The following is a 22,472-nucleotide window of genomic DNA, read 5'->3' as shown; positions in this document are numbered from 1 at the left end:
TGTATAGGGTGTATAGGGTCAGGGTGTGTAGGGTCAGGGTGTATAGGGTCATGGTGTATAGTGTCATGGTGTGTAGGGTGTATAGTGTCATGGTGTGTAGGGTGTATAGGGTCAGGGTGTGTAGGGTCATGGTGTATAGGGTCAGGGTGTGTAGGGTCATGGTGTATAGGGTCATGGTGTGTAGGGTGTATAGTGTCATGGTGTATAGGGTCAGGGTATATAGGGTGTATAGGGTCAGGGTGTATAGGGTCAGGGTGTATAGGGTCAGGGTGTATATGGTGTGTAGAGTGTCAGGGAGTGTGGAGTGTCAGGGTGTGTAGAGTCAGGGTGTGTATAGTGTCAGGGTGTGTATAGTGTCAGGGTGTGTATAGTGTCAGGGTGTGTATAGTGTCAGGGTGTGTATAGTGTCAGGGTGTGTATAGTGTCAGGGTGTGTATAGTGTCAGGGTGTGTAGGTTGTATAGTGTCATGGTGTATAGGGTCATGGTATATAGGGTCAGGGTGTATAGGGTGTATAGGGTCATGGTGTATAGGGTCATGGTGTATAGTGTCATGGTGTATATGGTCATGGTGTGTAGGGTCAGGGTGTATTGGGTGTGTAGAGTGTCAGGGAGTGTAGAGTGTCAGGGTGTGTAGAGTGTCAGGGTGTGTAGGGTGTCAGGGAGTGTAGGGTGTCAGGGAGTGTAGAGTGTCAGGGAGTGTAGAGTGTCAGGGAGTGTAGGGTGTCAGGGAGTGTAGAGTGTCAGGGAGTGTAGGGTGTCAGGGAGTGTAGAGTGTCAGGGAGTGTAGAGTGTCAGGGAGTGTAGAGTGTCAGGGAGTGTAGGGTGTATAGTGTCATGGTGTATAGGGTCATGGTGTATAGGGTCATGGTGTATTGGGAGTGCAGAGTCAGGGAGTGTAGAGTCAGGGAGTGTAGAGTCAGGGAGTGTAGAGTCAGGGAGTGTAGAGTCAGGGAGTGTAGAGCCAGGGAGTGTAGAGCCAGGGAGTGTAGAGCCAGGGAGTGTAGAGTGTCAGGGAGTGTAGAGTGTCAGGGGGAGTGTAGAGTCAGGGGGAGTGTAGAGTCAGGGGGAGTGTAGAGTCAGGGGGAGTGTAGAGTCAGGGGAGTGTAGAGTCAGGGGGAGTGTAGAGTCAGGGGAGTGTAGAGTCAGGGGGAGTGTAGAGTCAGGGGAGTGTAGAGTCAGGGGGAGTGTAGAGTCAGGGGGAGTGTAGAGTCAGGGGGAGTGTAGAGTCAGGGGGAGTGTAGAGTCAGGGGGAGTGTAGAGTCAGGGGGAGTGTAGAGTCAGGGGGAGTGTAGAGTCAGGGGAGTGTAGAGTCAGGGGGAGTGTAGAGTCAGGGGGAGTGTAGAGTCAGGGGGAGTGTAGAGTCAGGGGGAGTGTAGAGTCAGGGGAGTGTAGAGTCAGGGGGAGTGTAGAGTCAGGGGGAGTGTAGAGTCAGGGGGAGTGTAGAGTCAGAGGGAGTGTAGAGTCAGAGGGAGTGTAGAGTCAGGGAGTGTAGAGAGTCAGGGAGTGTAGAGTCAGGGAGTGTAGAGAGTCAGGGAGTGTAGAGAGTCAGGGAGTGTAGAGAGTCAGGGAGTGTAGAGTCAGGGGGAGTGTAGAGTCAGGGGGAGTGTGTAGAGTCAGGGGAGTGTAGAGTCAGGGGGAGTGTAGAGTCAGGGGGAGTGTAGAGTCAGGGGGAGTGTAGAGTCAGAGGGAGTGTAGAGTCAGAGGGAGTGTAGAGTCAGAGGGAGTGTAGAGTCAGAGGGAGTGTAGAGTCAGAGGGAGTGTAGAGTCAGAGGGAGTGTAGAGTCAGAGGGAGTGTAGAGTCAGGGAGTGTAGAGAGTCAGGGAGTGTAGAGAGTCAGGGAGTGTAGAGAGTCAGGGAGTGTAGAGAGTCAGGGAGTGTAGAGAGTCAGGGTGTATAATCCTGTCTCCTCTCTCTCTGCAGGTCTTTTGGGGTGGTGTTATGGGAGATAGCAACACTAGCAGAGCAGCCCTACCAGGGGATGTCCAATGAGCAGGTGCTGCGCTTCGTTATGGACGGAGGACTGCTCGACAAACCAGACAACTGCCCTGACATGCTGTGAGTTACACTCGCACACACACACCTGGGTGTCCGTTAGCCCGGGTATATCTGGATTTTGCCCCCAAAAATGGACAAGCCGATAAATAAAATTGGTGCTGGCCAATTGTCCGGGGAAGAAAAATCCTTTTGCCAAATAATGCTTTTTAGTCTATTGATGGAAATACCATACGATGGAAATATATTTGACCGGTCAGGCTTATCGGTATGTACCGTAATTGCTGGACTATTAAGCGCACCTGAATATAAACCGCACGCACTGAATTATTAAAAAATATGTATTTTGTACATAAATAAGCCGCACATGTCTATAAGCCGCAGGTGCCTACCGGTACATTGAAACAAATGAACTTTACACAGCCTTTAAACGAAACACGGCTTGTAACAAAAATTAAACAGTGACCTACCAAGAAAGTCATTGGTCACTATCTTCCTCCTCCTGTGCACTGAAACCACTGAAGTCATCTCCTTCGGTGTCGGAGTTGAATAGCCTCAGAATTGCTTCATCCGATGTTGGATTGTTTTCATTGTCGCTCTCGTCACTTTCATCCGGAGGCAAATTCCCCGCTGAGCTCATGCTGCCCCTTCAACACGCAGCAGTCCAGCCTTTCGAAACCCGTTGATGACAGTGGATTTTTTGACAATGCTCCACGCTGTCAGGACCCACTGGCAGACTTGACCATAAGATGCTCTTCGCCTGCGGCCCGTTTTAGTGTAGGATTTCTCCCCACTTGTCATCCAAGCCTCCCACTGAACAAGGAGCGCCACCTTAAATGCACGATTTACACTGATGTCGAGTGGCTGCAAATACTTTGGGCCATCTGCTTTTCTTCCCTCTGAAAGCTTTTGTTGTCTTTCTGCACTGTCAGTTCCTCACGCTGCTGTTTCCAACGTCTTATCATCGACTCATTAAGGCCAAGCTCCCATGCAGCAGCTCTATTTCCTTTTCCAACAGCCAGATCGATCGTCTTCAACTTGAAAGCTGCATCATATGCATTTCTCCGTGTATTTGCCATGATGAGGGTGACAAAATGACTTCCGTAATCAGAATGATGGGAAGTTTGAGCTCGATTTACGTCACATTATGTGACGGTGCTCAGTTTCTGGTGCATGAATCTTGTGAAAGCGGGAAAAATCCATAAATTAGCCGCGTCATGGTATAAACCGCGAGGTTCAAAGCGTGGGAATAAAGTAGCGGCTTATAGTCCGGAAATTACGGTAGGTTACTGGCTAGGGCCGGTGGCGACCCCGTAGGGTAGGTTACTGGCTAGGGCCGGTGGCGACCCCGTAGGGTAGGTTACTGGCTAGGGCCGGTGGCGACCCCGTAGGGTAGGTTACTGGCTAGGGCCGGTGGCGACCCTGTAGGGTAGGTTACTGGCTAGGGCCGGTGGCGAACCCGTAGGGTAGGTAACTGGCTCGGGCCGGTGGCGACCCCGTAGGGTAGGTTACTGGCTCGGGCCGGTGGCGACCCCGTAGGGTAGGTTACTGGCTAGGGCCGGTGGCGACCCCGTAGGGTAGGTTACTGGCTAGGGCCGGTGGCGACCCCGTAGGGTAGGTTACTGGCTAGGGCCGGTGGCGACCCCGTAGGGTAGGTTACTGGCTAGGGCCGGTGGCGACCCCGTAGGGTAGGTTACTGGCTAGGGCCGGTGGCGACCCCGTAGTGTAGGTTACTGGCTAGGGCCGGTGGCGACCCCGTAGGGTAGGTTACTGGCTAGGGCCGGTGGCGACCCCGTAGGGTAGGTTACTGGCTAGGGCCGGTGGCGAACCCGTAGGGTAGGTTACTGGCTCGGGCCGGTGGCGAACCCGTAGGGTAGGTTACTGGCTCGGGCCGGTGGCGACCCCGTAGGGTAGGTTACTGGCTCGGGCCGGTGGCGACCCCGTAGGGTAGGTTACTGGCTAGGGCCGGTGGCGACCCCGTAGGGTAGGTTACTGGCTAGGGCCGGTGGCGACCCCGTAGGGTAGGTTACTGGCTCGGGCCGGTGGCGACCCCGTAGGGTAGGTTACTGGCTCGGGCCGGTGGCGACCCCGTAGGGTAGGTTACTGGCTCGGGCCGGTGGCGACCCCGTAGGGTAGGATACTGGCTCGGGCCGGTGGCGACCCCGTAGGGTAGGTTACTTTGCATAATTTTGTGGAATTAGATTGGTGCATGTGTACAGTATATTCCCTGGACCACCTCCTCCTCCTCTCCCTGGACCACCTCCTCCTCCTCTCCCTGGACCACCTCCTCCTCCTCTCCCTGGACCTCCTCCTCCTCTCCCTGGACCACCACTTCCTCCTCTCCCTGGACCACCTCCTCCTCCTCTCCCTGGACCACCTCCTCCTCCTCTCCCTGGACCACCTCCTCCTCCTCTCCCTGGACCACCACCACCTCCTCCTCTCCCTGGACCACCACCACCTCCTCCTCTCCCTGGACCACCACCACCAGGATGTAATGTCTAGTATACTGCCATCTATTGACTGGAGGCTGTAATGTCTAGTATACTGCCATCTACATTTACATTACATTTAAGTCATTTAGCAGACGCTCTTATCCAGAGCGACTTACAAATTGGTGAATTCACCTTCTGACATCAGTGGAACAGCCACTTTACAATAGTGCATCTAAATCATTTAAGGGGGGGGTGAGAAGGATTACTTTAGGAAGGTGGTGATTGACTCCGCTGTCCTGGCGTCGTGAGGGGAGTTTGTTCCACCATTGGGGGGCCAGAGCAGCGAACAGTTTTGACTGGGCTGAGCGGGAACTGTACTTCCTCAGTGGTAGGGAGGCGAGCAGGCCGAACGCAGTGCCCTTGTTTGGGTGTAGGGCCTGATCAGAGCCTGGAGGTACTGCGGTGCCGTTCCCCTCACAGCTCCGTAGGCAAGCACCATGGTCTTGTAGCGGATGCGAGCTTCAACTGAAAGCCAGTGGAGAGAGCGGAGGAGCGGGGTGACGTGAGAGAACTTGGGAAGGTTGAACACCAGACGGGCTGCGGCGTTCTGGATGAGTTGTAGGGGTTTAATGGCACAGGCAGGGAGCCCAGCCAACAGCGAGTTGCAGTAATCCAGACGGGAGATGACAAGTGCCTGGATTAGCCTCTATTGACTGGAGGCTGTAATGTCTAGTATACTGCCATCTATTGACTGGAGGATGTAATGTCTAGTATACTGCCATCTATTGACTGGAGGATGTAATGTCTAGTATACTGCCATCTATTGACTGGAGGATGTAATGTCTAGTATACTGCCATCTATTGACTGGAGGATGTAATGTCTAGTATACTGCCATCTATTGACTGGAGGATGTAATGTCTAGTATACTGCCATCTATTGACTGGAGGATGTAATGTCTAGTATACTGCCATCTATTGACTGGAGGCTGTAATGTCTAGTATACTGCCATCTATTGACTGGAGGATGTAATGTCTAGTATACTGCCATCTATTGACTGGAGGATGTAATGTCTAGTATACTGCCATCTATTGACTGGAGGATGTAATGTCTAGTATACTGCCATCTATTGACTGGAGGATGTAATGTCTAGTATACTGCCATCTATTGACTGGAGGATGTAATGTCTAGTATACTGCCATCTATTGACTGGAGGATGTAATGTCTAGTATACTGCCATCTATTGACTGGAGGATGTAATGTCTAGTATACTGCCATCTATTGACTGGAGGATGTAATGTCTAGTATACTGCCATCTATTGACCAGAGGGGGAAATATCTGAAAAACAAGTGTTACTGTACACGCACGCACACTGGTGTGTTTTGGTGCTTGAATTGAAAGAACTACTGCCTGCACTAATTAGATAATATCTAACCTCTCTCTCTCTCTCTCTCTTCTCTCTCTCTCTCTCTCTCTCTCTCTCTCTCTCTCTCTCTCTCTCTCTCTCTCTCTCTCTCTCTCTCTCTCTCTCTCTCTCTCTCTCTCTCTCTCTCTCTCTCTCTCTCTCTCTCTCTCTCTCTCTCCTCCTTGAGTTAATGTGTTGGCAGTACAACCCATTAGATCATATCTAACTTCTCTCTCTCTCCTACCAGGTTTGAGTTAATGCGTATGTGTTGGCAGTACAACCCATTAGATAATATCTAACTTCTCTCTCTCTCCTACCAGGTTTGAGTTAATGCGTATGTGTTGGCAGTACAACCCATTAGATAATATCTAACTTCTCTCTCTCTCCTACCAGGTTTGAGTTAATGCGTATGTGTTGGCAGTACAACCCTAAGATGCGTCCATCGTTTCTGGAGATCATTAACAGCATCAAGGAGGAGCTGGAGCCACCGTTCAGAGAGATGAGCTTCTTTTACAGCGAAGAGAACAAGCTTCCAGACGCAGAGGAGTTAGACATGGAGGTAGGGAACATGAAGAATGTTCCTTTAGGCCCAGCTGCCTCTTCACGGCCCCCCATCCCCTGCCCCCCCACCACCTCCGGGTCCGCCCTGCCCAACCAGCCCCCTCCTCCCCCTCCCAACAGACACCAGCCTCCACGGCCCCCGACGGTCCATTAACGCTGGGCTCCACCCCCCTTCAGCCCCGTCCTCTGGGCAGGTTCAGCCCCAGGCTCCCTCGTCCCCCTGCTCCCCAGCCCTCGGGGACACCAGCCAGGCCTGCTGCTCCCGAGTGGCCCCTGGCCCCTCCTCAGCCCAGAGCTCAGGGGCTTCAGGACAGGTGGAGTCCAACGGCCCCGAGGCGGTCGCCCAGGTCCTGCAGCGACCAGCCTTCAATGACTCACCGCCCTACGCACACATGAACGGAGTGAGGAAGAAGGAACGTGCCATGCCCCTCCCACAGTCCTCGGCCTGCTGATCATAGTGGACCTCTCTCCATCCCTCTTTTCTAAAGAGCTTGGTGGACTCCTCTGCGGTGGGACTCCTCTGCGGTGGGACTCCTCTGCGGTGGGACTCCTCTGCGGTGGGACTCCTCTGCGGTGGGGACTCCTCTGCGGTGGGGACTCCTCTGCGGTGGGGACTCCTCTGCGGTGGGGACTCCTCTGCGGTGGGGACTCCTACTTTTTCATTCTGTTATTGTATTGACATTTCTATCAACTGCCTGATATAAAGCACCTCCTGCTGAGGCCTGCTGGAGGGACCCTGAACCACAACCTGAACAACGGTGTTTTTTACATATATTCCTTTAGGCCCAGCTACCTTTATATATAAAACGCAAGTCCGTTGTTCAGGAAGGTTTCTGGTTACCGCTACCAGTCAAAAGTTTGGACACACCTACTCATTCAAGGGTTTTTCTTAACGTTTACTAATTTCTACATTGTAGAATAATAGTGAAGACATCAAAACCAGAAAAAGTCTAAAAAGTGTTAAAGCAAATCAAAATATATTTGAGATTCTTCAAAGTAGCCACCCTTTGCCTTGATGACAGCTTTGCACTCTTGGCATTCTCTCAACCAGCTTCATGAGGAATGCTTTTCCAACAGTCTTGGAGGAGTTCCCACATATGCTGAGCACGTGTTGGCTGCTTTTCCTTCACTCGGTGGTCCAACTCACCCCAAACCATCTCAATTGGGTTGAGGTCGGGTGATTGTGGAGGCCAGGTCATCTGATGCAGCACTCCACCACTCTCCTTGGTCATATAGCCCTTACACAGCCTGAAGGTGTGTTGGGTCATTGTCCTGTTGAAAAACAAATGATAGTCCCACTAAGCCCAAACCAGATGGGATGGTGTATCGCTGCAGAATCCATCACACTACCTCCTCCATGCTTCACGGTGGGAACCACATATGCGGAGATCATCCGTTCATCTACTCTGCATCGCACAAAGACACGGCTGTTGGAACCAAAAATCTCAAATTTGGACTCATCCGACCAAAGATTTCCACCGGTTTAATGTCCATTGGTCATGTTCCTTGGCCCAAGCAAGTCTCTTCTTCCTATTGGTGGCTTTTAGTAGTGGTTTCTTTGCATCAATTCGACCATGAAGTCCTGATTCACACAGTCTCCTCTAAACAGTTGATGTTGAGATGTGTCTGTTCGTGAGGCTGGTAACTCTAATGAACTTATCCTCTGCAGTAGAGGTAACTCTGGGTCTTCCTTTCCAGTGGCGGTCCTCATGAGGGACAGGTAACTCTAATGAACTGATCCTCTGCAGTAGAGGTAACTCTGGGTCTTCCTTTCCTGTGGAGGTCCTCATGAGAGACAGTTTCATCATATTGAATGATGGTTTTTGCGACTGCACTTGAAGAAACTTTTTTTGAAATGTTCCATATTGACTGACCTTCATGCCTTAAATTAATGATGGACTGTCGTTTCTCTTTGCTTATTTGAGCTGTTCTTGCCATAATATGGACTTGGTCTTTTACCAGATAGGGATATCTTCTGTATACCAACCCTACCTTGTCACAACACAACTGATTGGCTCAAACGCATTAAGAAGGAAAGAAATTCCACAAAAATAACTTTTAACAAGGCACACCTGTTAATTGAAATGCATTCCAGGTGATTACCTCATGAAGCTGGTTGAGAGAATGCAAAGCTGTCATCAAGGCAAAAGGGTGGCTATTTGAAGAATCTCAAAAATAAAATATATTTTGAACTCTCTCTTTTTTGGGTTATGACATGATTCCATGTGTTATTTCATAGTTTAGATTTCTTCACTATTATTCTACAATGTAGAAAATAGTAAAAATAAAGAAATACCCTGGAATGACTAGGTGTTCTAAACTTTATACAGGTACTGAGATGGTACACTATATATATATATATATATATATATATATATATATATATATATATATATATATATATATATATATATATATATATATATATATATATAGTGTGTTTTCTATTAGTTTTTCTAAATATCCCCAAATGGAGACAGCCTTTGATGGTTGGTTGGTTGGCTCACTGTGTAATATTGGGGGCATTATTATTATTGTGAGGTAAATGTTTTATCTTCTGTCTGGAAGCCACGTCAACGGTCAAGCGCTGTCTGTCTCTGTGTCTGTGTTGTATATCAGTGGATGGACAGACATGATCCTCTGTTGGACTGGGACAAGATGGTCACCACTGATGATGATTAGTTGTCTGGTGTGAACTACGTCTTCTCCCTTTGTCTTGTCTGTGATTGACAGGAATCATTCTGACACTAGTGTGAACTACGTCTTCTCCCTTTGTCTTGTCTGTGATTGACAGGAATCATTCTGACACTAGTGTGAACTACGTCTTCTCCCTTTGTCTTGTCTGTGATTGACAGGAATCATTCTGACACTAGTGTGAACTACGTCTTCTCCCTTTGTCTTGTCTGTGATTGACAGGAATCATTCTGACACTAGTGTGAACTACTTGTCGTCTCCTAGGCCTGCAAGACATGACTAAATTATTTTGTATCTTAAAGGATTGTGATCAATGGGAGGTTGTTTTATCCAGTCCTTCAGTTCCCTTCTTAGTTCCTCTGACTGGATGTATGGCTCCATATGCTTAGTTCCTCTGACCGGATGTATGGCTCCATATGCTTAGTTCCTCTGACCGGATGTATGGCTCCATATGCTTAGTTCCTCTGACCGGGTGTATGGCTCCATATGCTTAGTTCCTCTGACCGGATGTATGGCTCCATATGCTTAGTTCCTCTGACCGGATGTATGGCTCCATATGCTTAGTTCCTCTGACCGGATGTATGGCTCCATATGCTTAGTTCCTCTGACCGGATGTATGGCTCCATATGCTTAGTTCCTCTGACCGGTGTATGGCTCCATATGCTTAGTTCCTCTGACCGGATGTATGGCTCCATATGCTTAGTTCCTCTGACCGGGTGTATGGCTCCATATGCTTAGTTCCTCTGACCGGATGTATGGCTCCATATGCTTAGTTCCTCTGACCGGATGTCTGGCTCCATATGCTTAGTTCCTCTGACCGGGTGTATGGCTCCATATGCTTAGTTCCTCTGACCGGGTGTATGGCTCCATATGCTTAGTTCCTCTGACCGGATGTATGGCTCCATATGCTTAGTTCCTCTGACCGGATGTATGGCTCCAGTCCAGTAGTATGGAGGGAGTAGGGCCAGACAGGAGTTGTCTTCAGTTCAGTAGTATGGAGGGAGGGAGACATTGCTGTACACAGCAGGTATATATTTACACTGTAGTCTCCGCTCTAAGATTCAGAACATTTCTCCATTGTTCTTACAGTTGTTCACTACATCACCAACAGTATGTGGACACCTGCTCGTCAAACATCTAATTTCAAAATGATGGGCATTAATATGGAGTTGGTCCTCTTCTGCTGCTATAACAGCCTCCACTCTTCTGGGAAGGCTTTCCACTAGATGTTGGTACATTGCTGCTGGGACTTGCTTCCATTCAGCCACAAGAGCATTAGTGAGGTCGGGCACTGATGTTGGGCGATTAGGCCTGGCTAGCAGTCGGCATCCCAATGGGATTAAGGTCAGGGCTCTGCGCAGGCCGGTCAAGTTCTTCCACATCGATCTCAACAAACCATTTCTGTATGGACCTCACTTTGTGTACAGGGGCATTGTCATGCTGAAACAGGAAAGGGCCTTCCCCAAACTGTTACCACAAAGTTGGAAGCACGTAATCATCTAGAATGTCATTGTATGCTGTAGCATTAAGATTTCTGTTAACTGGAACTAAGGGCCCTACCCGAACCATGAAAAACAGCCCCAGACTGTTATTCCTCATCCACCAAACTTTACAGTTGGCACTATGCATTCGAGCAGGTAGCGTTACCTGGCATCGGCCAAACCCAGATTGTCTGTCGAACTGCCAGATGATGAATCGCGATTCATCACTCCAGAGAATGTGTGTCCACTGCTCCAGAGTCCAATGGCGGTGAGCCTTACACATCTCCAGAAGACACTTGGCATTGTGCATGGTGATCTCAGGCTTGTGTGTGGCTGCTCAGCCATGGAAACCCATTTCATGATGCTCCCGAAGAAACAGTTCTTGTGCTGATGTTGCTTCCAGAGGCAGTTTGGAACTCGGTACTGAGTGTTTTTAAACGCGCTACCTGCTTCAGCACTCGGCGGTCCCATTCTGTGAGCTAGTGTGGCCTACCACTTCGTGGCTGAGCCGTTGTTGCTCCTAGACGTTTCCACTTCACAATAACAGCACTTACTGTTGACCGGGGCAGCTCCAGCAGGACAGATATTTGACAAACTGACTTGTTGGAAAGGTGGCATCCTATGACGGTGCCACGTTGAAAGTCACTGAGCTCTTCAGTAAGGGCCATGCTACTGCCAATGTTGAGCTATGGAGATTGCATGGCTGTGTGGTGAATTTTATACATGTCAGCAATGGGTGTGGCTGAAATGAGCTGAATCCACTCATTTGAAGGGGTGTCCACATACTTTTGTATATTTGGTGTAGTTAGACCTCAGAACATGTTCATACACATCACTGTTTATGTTCTTCTAAGTAATTGTCTGTACAGAAGCTGCTATTTAATTCTTTATTTTTCTTGTGGTTATAATATATCTATATAAAAATGAATCGTTCAGGTTGATTGTTTTACTCTCGTTTCCACTACAGTCCATTGTTCTTGTGGTTGTTGTATTTCTCAAACAATTCATTCATATGAAACATCATTGTTTCTCTTTAACTCATAAAGATATGCTGTTTTGCCACATATTGTCCAAAGCGTTACATTTGTTTTCACCAATACATTGTTGTTTTTGCCGGAAAGATTTTTTATTTTAGTTTCTTAGAGGTTTAGTGACAGTATTCCTAACTGTTGTCTTTCCTGAATGAAGGACAGAGAAAGACCCCCCCCAAGTCCTTAATGAAGGAAAGAGATACTGACATACCCCCCATTACTGATCAAATAATGAGCTGCCACATCTACCCCCATTACTAGATCAAATAATGAGCTGCCATATCTACCCCCATTACTAGATCAAATCATGAGCTGCCACATCTACCCCCATTACTAGATCAAATCATGAGCTGCCACATCTACCCCCATTACTAGATCAAATCATGAGCTGCCACATCTACCCCCATTACTAGATCAAATCATGAGCTGCTACTGCCATATCTACCCCCATTACTAGATCAAATCATGAGCTGCCATATCTACCCCCCATTACTAGATCAAATAATGAGCTGCCACATCTACCCCCATTACTAGATCAAATAATGAGCTGCTACTGCCATATCTACCCCCATTACTAGATCAAATAATGAGCTGCCACATCTACCCACCCCCATTACTAGATCAAATAATGAGCTGCCACATCTACCCCCATACAAGGTCAAATAATTAGCTGCGACTGCCACATCTACCACCCCCCCCATTACTAGATCTAATGAGCTGCCACATCTACCCACATTACTAGATAAAATAATGAGCTGCCACATCTACCCCCCATTACTAGATCAAATAATGAGATGCTACTGCCATATCTACCCCGATTAATAGATCAAATCATGAGCTGCCATATCTACCCTCCCATTACTCGATCAAATAATGAGCTGCCACATCTACCCCCCCATTACGAGATCAAATCATGAGCTGCTACATCTACCCCCCATTACTAGATCAAATAATGAGCTGCCACATCTACCCCCCCCCATTACTAGATCAAATAATGAGCTGCCATATCTACCCCACCCCCCATTACTAGATCAAATAATGAGCTGCCACATCTACCCCCCATTACTAGATCAAATAATGAGCTGCTACTGCCATATCTACCCCCATTACTAGATAAAATCATGAGCTGCCATATCTACCCCCCATTACTAGATCAAATAATGAGCTGCTACATCTACCCCCATTACAAGATCAAATAATGAGCTGCCATATCAACCCCCCATTACTAGATCAAATAATGAGCTGCCACATCTACCCCCATTACAAGATCAAATAATGAGCTGCCACATCAACCCCCCATAACTAGATCAAATAATAAGCTGCCACATCTACCCCCCATTACTAGATCAAATAATGAGCTGCCACATCTACCCCCCATTACTAGATCAAATAATGAGCTGCTACTGCCATATCTACCCCATTACTAGATCAAATAATAAGCTTCTACTGCCATATCTACCCCCCATTACTAGATCAAATAATGAGCTGCCACATCTACCCCCAATTCTAGATGAAATAATGAGCTGCCACATCTACCCCCATTACTAGATCAATTAATGAGCTGCCACATCTACCCCCATTACTAGATGAAATAATGAGCTGCCACATCTACCCCCATACTAGATCAAATAATTAGCTGCGACATCTACCCCTCCTCCCATAACTAGATCTAATGAGCTGCCACATCTACCCCCATTACTAGATCAAATAATGAGCTGCCATATCAACCCCCCATTACTAGATCAAATAATGAGCTGCCACATCTACCCCCATTACAAGATCAAATAATGAGCTGCCACATCAACCCCCATAACGAGATCAAATAATGAGCTGCCACATCTACCCCCATTACTAGATGAAATAATGAGCTGCCACATCTACCCCCATACTAGATCAAATAATTAGCTGCGACATCTACCCCCTCCTCCCATAACTAGATCTAATGAGCTGCCACATCTACCCCCATTACTAGATCAAATAATGAGCTGCCATATCAACCCCCCATTACTAGATCAAATAATGAGCTGCCACATCTACCCCCGTTACTAGATCAAATAATGAGCTGCCACATCTACCCCCCATTACAAGATCAAATAATGAGCTGCCATATCAACCCCCCATTACCAGATCAAATAATGAGCTGCCATATCTACCCCCCATTACTAGATTAAATAATGAGCTGCTACTGCCATATCTACCCCATTACCAGATCAAATAATGAGCTGCCATATCTACCCCCCATACTAGATCAAATAATAAGCTGCTACTGCCATATCTACCCCCCATTACTAGATCAAATAATGAGCTGCCACATCTACCCCCAATTCTAGATGAAATAATGAGCTGCCACATCTACCCCCCATTACTAGATCAAATAATGAGCTGCCACATCTACCCCCCATTACTAGATCAAATAATGAGCTGCCACATCTACCCCCATTACTAGATCAAATAATGAGCTGCCACATCTACCCCCCATACTAGATCAAATAATTAGCTGCGACTGCCACATCTACCCCCTCCCCCCATAACTAGATCTAATGAGCTGCCACATCTACCCCCCCATACTAGATCAAATAATTAGCTGCGACTGCCACATCTACCCCCTCCCCCCATAACTAGATCTAATGAGCTGCCACATCTACCCCCATTACTAGATCAAATAATGAGCTCCTACTGCCATATCTACCCCATTACTAGATCAAATCATGAGCTGCCATATCTACCCCCCATTACTAGATCAAATAATGAGCTGCCACATCTACCCCCCATTACTAGATCAAATAATGAGCTGCTACTGCCATATCTACCCCCCCCCATTACTAGATCAAATAATGAGCTGCTACTGCCATATCTACCCCATTACTAGATCAAATAATGAGCTGCCACATCTACCCCCCCATTACTAGATGAAATAATGAGCTGCCACATCTACCCCCATACTAGATCAAATAATTAGCTGCGACATCTACCCCCTCCCCCATAACTAGATCTAATGAGCTGCCACATCTACCCCCATTACTAGATCAAATAATGAGCTGCCATATCTACCCCCCATTACTAGATCAAATAATGAGCTGCCACATCTACCCCCATTACTAGATCAAATAATGAGCTGCTCCTGTCATATCTACCCCCATTACTAGATCAAATCATGAGCTGCCATATCTACCCCCATTACTAGATCAAATAATGAGCTGCCACATCTACCCCCATTACTAGATCAAATAATAAGCTGCTCCTGCCATATCTACCCCCATTACTAGATCAAATAATGAGCTGCCACATCTACCCCCCATTACTAGATCAAATAATGAGCTGCCACATCTACCCCCATACTAGATCAAATAATTAGCTGCTACTGCCACATCTACTCCCCCCCCCCATAACTAGATCTAATGAGCTGCCATATCTACCCCCCCCATTACTAGATCAAATAATGAGCTGCTACTGCAATATCTACCCCATTACTAGATGAAATAATGAGCTGCCACATCTACCCCCATACTAGATCAAATAATTAGCTCCTACTGCCATATCTACCCCATTACTAGATCAAATAATGAGCTGCCACATCTACCCCCCATTACTAGATCAAATAATTAGCTGCGACTGCCACATCTACCCCCTCCCCCATAACTAGATCTAATGAGCTGCCACATCTACTCCCATTACTAGATCAAATAATGAGCTGCCATATCTACCCCCCCATTACTAGATCAAATAATGAGCTGCTACTGCCATATCTACCCCATTACTAGATCAAATAATGAGCTGCCACATCTACCCCCCATTACTAGATGAAATAATGAGCTGCCACATCTACCCCCCCATACTAGATCAAATAATTAGCTGCGACTGCCACATCTACCCCCTCCCCATAACTAGATCTAATGAGCTGCCACATCTACTCCCATTACTAGATCAAATAATGAGCTGCCACATCTACCCCCCCCATTACTAGATCAAATAATGAGCTGCCACATCTACCCCCCATTACTAGATCAAATAATGAGCTGCTACTGCCATATCTACCCCCATTACTAGATCAAATCATGAGCTGCCATATCTACCCCCCATTACTAGATCAAATAATGAGCTGCCACATCTACCCCCATTACTAGATCAAATAATGAGCTGCTCCTGCCATATCTACCCCCATTACTAGATCAAATAATGAGCTGCCACATCTACCCCCCATACTAGATCAAATAATTAGCTCCTACTGCCATATCTACCCCATTACTAGATCAAATAATGAGCTGCCACATCTACCCCCCATTACTAGATCAAATAATGAGCTGCTACTGCCATATCTACCCCCATTACTAGATGAAATAATGAGCTGCTACTGCCATATCTACCCCATTACTAGATCAAATAATGAGCTGCCACATCTACCCCCCATTACTAGATGAAATAATGAGCTGCCACATCTACCCCCCATACTAGATCAAATAATTAGCTGCGACTGCCACATCTACCCCCTCCCCCCATAACTAGATCTAATGAGCTGCCACATCTACTCCCATTACTAGATGAAATAATGAGCTGTTACTGACATATCTACCCCCCATTACTAGATCAAATAATGAGCTGCTACTGCCATATCTACCCCGATTACTAGATCAAATCATGAGCTGCCATATCTACCCCACCATTACTAGATCAAATAATGAGCTGCCACATCTACCCCCATACTAGATCAAATAATTAGCTCCTACTGCCATATCTACCCCATTACTAGATCAAATAATGAGCTGCCACATCTACCCCCATTACTAGATCAAATAATGAGCTGCTACTGCCATATCTACCCCCATTACTAGATCAAATAATGAGCTGCTACTGCCATATCTACCCCATTACTAGATCAAATAATGAGCTGCCACATCTACCCCCATTACTAGATGAAATAATGAGCTGCCACATCTACCCCCCATACTAGATCAAATAATTAGCTGCGACTGCCACATCTACCCCCTCCCCCATAACTAGATCTAATGAGCTGCCACATCTACTCCCATTACTAGATCAAATAATGAGCTGCCATATCTACCCCCCCCCCATTACTAGATCAAATAATGAGCTGCTACTGCCATATCTACCCCATTACTAGATCAAATAATGAGCTGCCACATCTACCCCCCATTACTAGATGAAATAATGAGCTGCCACATCTACCCCCCATACTAGATCAAATAATTAGCTGCGACTGCCACATCTACCCCCTCCCCCCATAACTAGATCTAATGAGCTGCCACATCTACTCCCATTACTAGATCAAATAATGAGCTGCCATATCTACCCCCCATTACTAGATCAAATAATGAGCTGCCACATCTACCCCCCATTACTAGATCAAATAATGAGCTGCTCCTGCCATATCTACCCCCATTACTAGATCAAATAATGAGCTGCCACATCTACCCCCCATTACTAGATGAAATAATGAGCTGCCACATCTACCCCCATTACTAGATCAAATAATGAGCTGCTCCTGCCATATCTACCCCCATTACTAGATCAAATAATGAGCTGCCACATCTACCCCCATTACTAGATCAAATAATGAGCTGCCACATCTACCCCCATTACTAGATCAAATAATGAGCTGCCACATCTACCCCCATTACTAGATCAACTAATGAGCTGCCACATCTACCCCCATTACTAGATCAAATAATGAGCTGCCACATCTACCCCCCATTACTAGATCAAATAATGAGCTGCTACTGCCATATCTACCCCCCATTACTAGATGAAATAATGAGCTGCCACATCTACCCCCCATACTAGATCAAATAATTAGCTCCTACTGCCATATCTACCCCCATTACTAGATCAAATAATGAGCTGCCACATCTACCCCCCATTACTAGATCAAATCATGAGCTGCCATATCTACCCCCCCATTACTAGATCAAATAATGAGCTGCCACATCTATCCCCCCATTACTAGATCAATTAATGAGCTGCCACATCTACCCCCCATTACTAGATCAAATAATGAGCTGCTACTGCCATATCTACCCACCATTACTAGATCAAATAATGAGCTGCCACATCTACCCCCATTACTAGATGAAATAATGAGCTGCCACATCTACCCCCCATACTAGATCAAATAATTAGCTGCTACTGCCATATCTACCCCCCATTACTAGATGAAATAATGAGCTGCCACATCTACCCCCCATTACTAGATCAAATAATGAGCTGCCACATCTACCCCCATTACTCGATGAAATAATGAGCTGCCACATCTACCCCCCCATTACTAGATGAAATAATGAGCTGCCACATCTACTACCCCCCATACTAGATCAAATAATTAGCTCCTACTGCCATATCTACCCCATTACTAGATGAAACAATGAGCTGCCACATCTACCCCCCATTACTAGATCAAATAATGAGCTGCTATATCTCTACCCCATTACTAGATGAAACAATGAGCTGCCACATCTACCCCCCATTACTAGATGAAATAATGAGCTGCCACATCTACCCCCATTACTAGATCAAATAATGAGCTGCTACTGCCACATCTACACCCATTACTAGATGAAATAATGAGCTGCCACATCTACCCCCATTACTAGATCAAATAATGAGCTGCCACGTCTACCCCATTACTAGATCAAATAATGAGCTGCTACTGCCATATCTACCCCCATTACTAGATCAAATAATGAGCTGCCACATCTACCCCCCATTACTAGATCAAATAATGAGCTGCCACATCTGCCCCCATAAATAGATCAAATAATGAGCTTCCACCCCCATTACTAGATCAAGTAATGACCTGCCACATCTACCCCCATTACTAGATCAAATCATGAGCTGCCACATCTACCCCCATACTAGATCAAATAATTAGCTGCTACTGCCACATCTATCCCCCCATAACTAGATCTAATGAGCTGCCATATCTACCCCCCATTACTAGATCAAATAATGAGCTGCTACTGCAATATCTACCCCATTACTAGATGAAATAATGAGCTGCCATATCTACCCCATTACTAGATCAAATAATGAGCTGCCACATCTACCCCCATACTAGATCAAATAATTAGCTCCTACTGCCATATCTACCCCATTACTAGATCAAATAATGAGCTGCCACATCTACCCCCATTACTAGATCAAATAATGAGCTGCTACTGCCATATCTACCCCCCCCATTACTAGATCAAATAATGAGCTGCCACATCTACCCCCATTACTAGATGAAATAATGAGCTGCCACATCTACCCCCCATACTAGATCAAATAATTAGCTGACTGCCACATCTACCCCCTCCCCCATAACTAGATCTAATGAGCTGCCACTTCTACCCCCATTACTAGATCAAATAATGAGCTGCCATATCTCCCCCCCCATTACTAGATCAAATAATGAGCTGCCACATCTACCCCCCATTACTAGATCAAATAATGAGCTGCTCCTGCCATATCTACCCCCATTACTAGATCAAATCATGAGCTGCCATATCTACCCCCATTACTAGAAAAATAATGAGCTGCCACATCTACCCCCATTACTAGATCAAATAATGAGCTGCTCCTGCCATATCTACCCCCATTACTAGATCAAATAATGAGCTGCCACATCTACCCCCATTACTAGATCAAATCATGAGCTGCCATATCTACCCCCCATTACTAGATCAACTAATGAGCTGCCACATCTACCCCCCATTACTAGATCAAATAATGAGCTGCCACATCTGCCCCCCATAAATAGATCAAATAATGAGCCCCCCCATTACTAGATCAACTAATGAGCTGCCACATCTACCCCCCATTACTAGATCAAATAATGAGCTGCCACATCTGCCCCCCATAAATAGATCAAATAATGAGCTTCCACCCCCCATTACTAGATCAAGTAATGAGCTGCCACATCTACCCCCCATTACTAGATCAAATCATGAGCTGCCATATCTACCCCCCACTACTAGATCAAATAATGAGCTGCCACATCTACCCCTCATTACTAGATCAAATAATTTGCTCCTACTGCCATACCTACCCCATTACTAGATCAAATAATGAGCTGCCACATCTACCCCCCATTACTAGATCAAATAATGAGCTGCCACATCTACCCCCATACTAGATCAAATAATTAACTGCTACTGCCACATCTACCCCCCCATAACTAGATCTAATGAGCTGCCACATCTACCCCCCATTACTAGATCAAATAATGAGCTGCCACATCTACGCCCCATTACTAGATCAAATAATTAACTACTACTGCCACATCTACCCCCATTACTAGATCAAATAATGTGCTGCTACTGCCACATCTACCCCCATTACTAGATCAAATAATGTGCTGCTACTGCCACAACTACCCCCATTACTAGATCAAATGATGAGCTGCTACTGCCACCCCCATCTACCACCACAAACCGATGCTGGCACTAAGTCCGCACTCAATGAGCTGTATACGGCCATAAGCAAACAAGAAAATGCTCATCCAGACGCAGCGCTCCTAGTGGTCGGGGACTTTAATGCAGGGAAATTTAAATCAGTTTGACCTCATTTCTACCAGCATGTCAAATGTGCAACCAAAGGGGGAAAAAACTAAACCACCTTTACTCCACAGACACATACAAAACTCTCCCTCCATTTGACAAATCTGACCATAATTCTATCCTCCTGATTCCTGCTTACAAGCAAAAACTAAAGCAGGAAGTACCAGTGACTCGCTCAATACGGAAGTGGTCAGATGATGCGTATGCAACGTTAAAGGACATCGTCCCCAAAGTGATAGTAGGTACATATCCCAACCAGAATCCATGGATTACAGGCCACATCCGCACCGAGCTAAAGGCTAGAGCTGCCGCTTTCAAGTAGCAGGACACTAATCCTGTTGTTTATAAGAAATTCCACTATGCCCTCAGACAAACCATCAAACAGGCAAAGCATCAATACAGGACTATGATTGAATCTTACTCCACTGGCTCTGACGTTCCTCAGGATGTGGCAGGTCTTGAAAACTATTACAGACTACAAAGGGAAACCCAGCCACGAGCTGCCCAGTGACACGAGCCTACCAGACAAGCTAAATGTCTTTTCTGCTCTCTTCGACATTTTACATTTACGTCATTTAGCAGACGCTCTTATCCAGAGCGACTTACAAGGCAAGCAACACTGAAGCATGCATGAGACCACCAGCTGTTCTGGACAACCGTGTGATCATGCTCTCCGTAGCAGATGTGAGCAAGACATTTTAAACAGGTCACCATTCACAAGTCCGCGGGGCCAGACAGATTACCAGGACATGTACTCTGAGCATGTGCTGACCAACTCGCAAGTGTCTTCACTGACATTTTCAACCTCTCCCTGACCGAGTCTGTAATACCTACATGTTTCAAGCAGACCACCATAGTCCCTTTGCCCAAGAAAGCGAAAGTAACCTGCCTAAATGACTACAGCCCCATAGCCCTTACGTCGGTAGCCATGAAGTACTTTGAAAGGCTGGTCATGGCTCACATCAACACCATCATCCCGGAAACCTTAGACCCACTCCAATTCGCATACCGCCCCAACAGATCCACAGATGACGCAATCTCAATCGCATTTCACATTGCCCTTTCCCACCTGGACAAAAGGAACATCTACTGTGTCAAGAATAAGTATGTGAACCCTTTGGAATTACCTGGATATCTGCTTAAATTGGTCATAAAAATTGATCTGATCTTCATCTTAGTCACAACAATAGACAGTCTGCTTAAACTAATAACACAATTATACGTTTTCATGTCTATTGATTACACAGCATGTAAACATTCACAGTGCAGGGTGGAAAAGTATGTGCACCCTTGTATTTAATAACTGGTTGACCCTCCTTTTGGAAGCAATAACCTCAACCAAATGTTTTTTTGTAGTTGCGGATCAGACCTGCACAACGGTCAGGAGGAATTTTGGACCATTCTTCTTTACAAAACTGTTTCAGTTCAGCAATATTCTTGGGATGTCTGGTGTGAACTGAGTTTATGCAACATGCGGCATCTCAATTGGGTTGAGGTCAGGACTGGGTCACTCCAGAAGGCGTATTTTCTTCTGTTGAAGCCATCCTGTTGTTGATTTACTTCAATGTTTTGGGTCGTTGTCCTGTTGCATCACCCAACTTCTGTTGTGCTTCAGTTGGCAAACGGATAACCTTACATTCTCCTGCAAAATGTCTTGATAAACTTGGGAATTTGTTTTTCTTTTGACGATAGCAAGCTGTCCAGACCCTGAGGCAGCAAAGCAGCCCCAAACCATGATGCTCCCTCCACCATACTTTACAGTTGGGATGAGGTTTTGATGTTGGTGTGCTGTGTCTTTTGTTCTCCACACATAGTGTTGTTTGTTCCTTCCAAACAACTCAACTTTAGTTTTATCTGTCCACAGAATATTTGCCAGTAGCGCTGTGGAACATCCAGGTGCTCTTTTGCAAACTTCAGACGTGCAGCAATGGGTTTTTTTGGACAGCAGTGGCTTCTTCCGTGGTGTCCTCCCATGAACACCATTCTTGTTTAGTGTTTCACGTATTGTAGACTCGTCAACAGAGATGATAGCATGTTCCAGAGATGTCTAAATCTTGAGCTGACACTAGGATTCTTCTTAACCTCATTGGGCATTCTGCGCTGTGCTCTTGCAGTCATCTTTGCAGGACTGCAACTCCTAGGGAGAGTAGCAACAGAGCTGAACTAGACAATTTGTCTTACAGTGGACTGATGAACATCAAAGCTTTTCTTAATCTTGGGACTTCTGAGAGATCTTTTGTTCGAGGCATGGTTCACATCAGGTAGTGCTTCTTGTGAATAACAAACTCAAATTTTGTGAGTGTTTTGTATAGGGCAGGGTAACT

At 46.3% G+C, this 22,472-nt stretch overlaps 1 protein-coding gene and 1 pseudogene across 1 annotated transcript in view; both read left to right on the top strand.

The window, feature by feature from the left end:
• Positions 1-8,730, top strand: part of LOC135554264 (insulin-like growth factor 1 receptor) — an 81,212-nt pseudogene extending 72,482 nt beyond the window's left edge.
• The window catches only part of LOC135552108 (solute carrier organic anion transporter family member 3A1-like), a 186,034-nt gene that overhangs the window by 95,445 nt on the left and 68,117 nt on the right, over positions 1-22,472 (top strand). The gene's annotated exons all lie outside the window — the stretch shown is intronic.

The sequence above is a fragment of the Oncorhynchus masou genome, chromosome 2 (assembly GCF_036934945.1).
Source record: "Oncorhynchus masou masou isolate Uvic2021 chromosome 2, UVic_Omas_1.1, whole genome shotgun sequence".
NCBI classification, from domain to species: Eukaryota; Metazoa; Chordata; class Actinopteri; order Salmoniformes; family Salmonidae; genus Oncorhynchus; species Oncorhynchus masou.
Note: the sequence above shows the minus strand (reverse complement) of the source record. Positions and strands in the feature narration are given on the sequence as shown.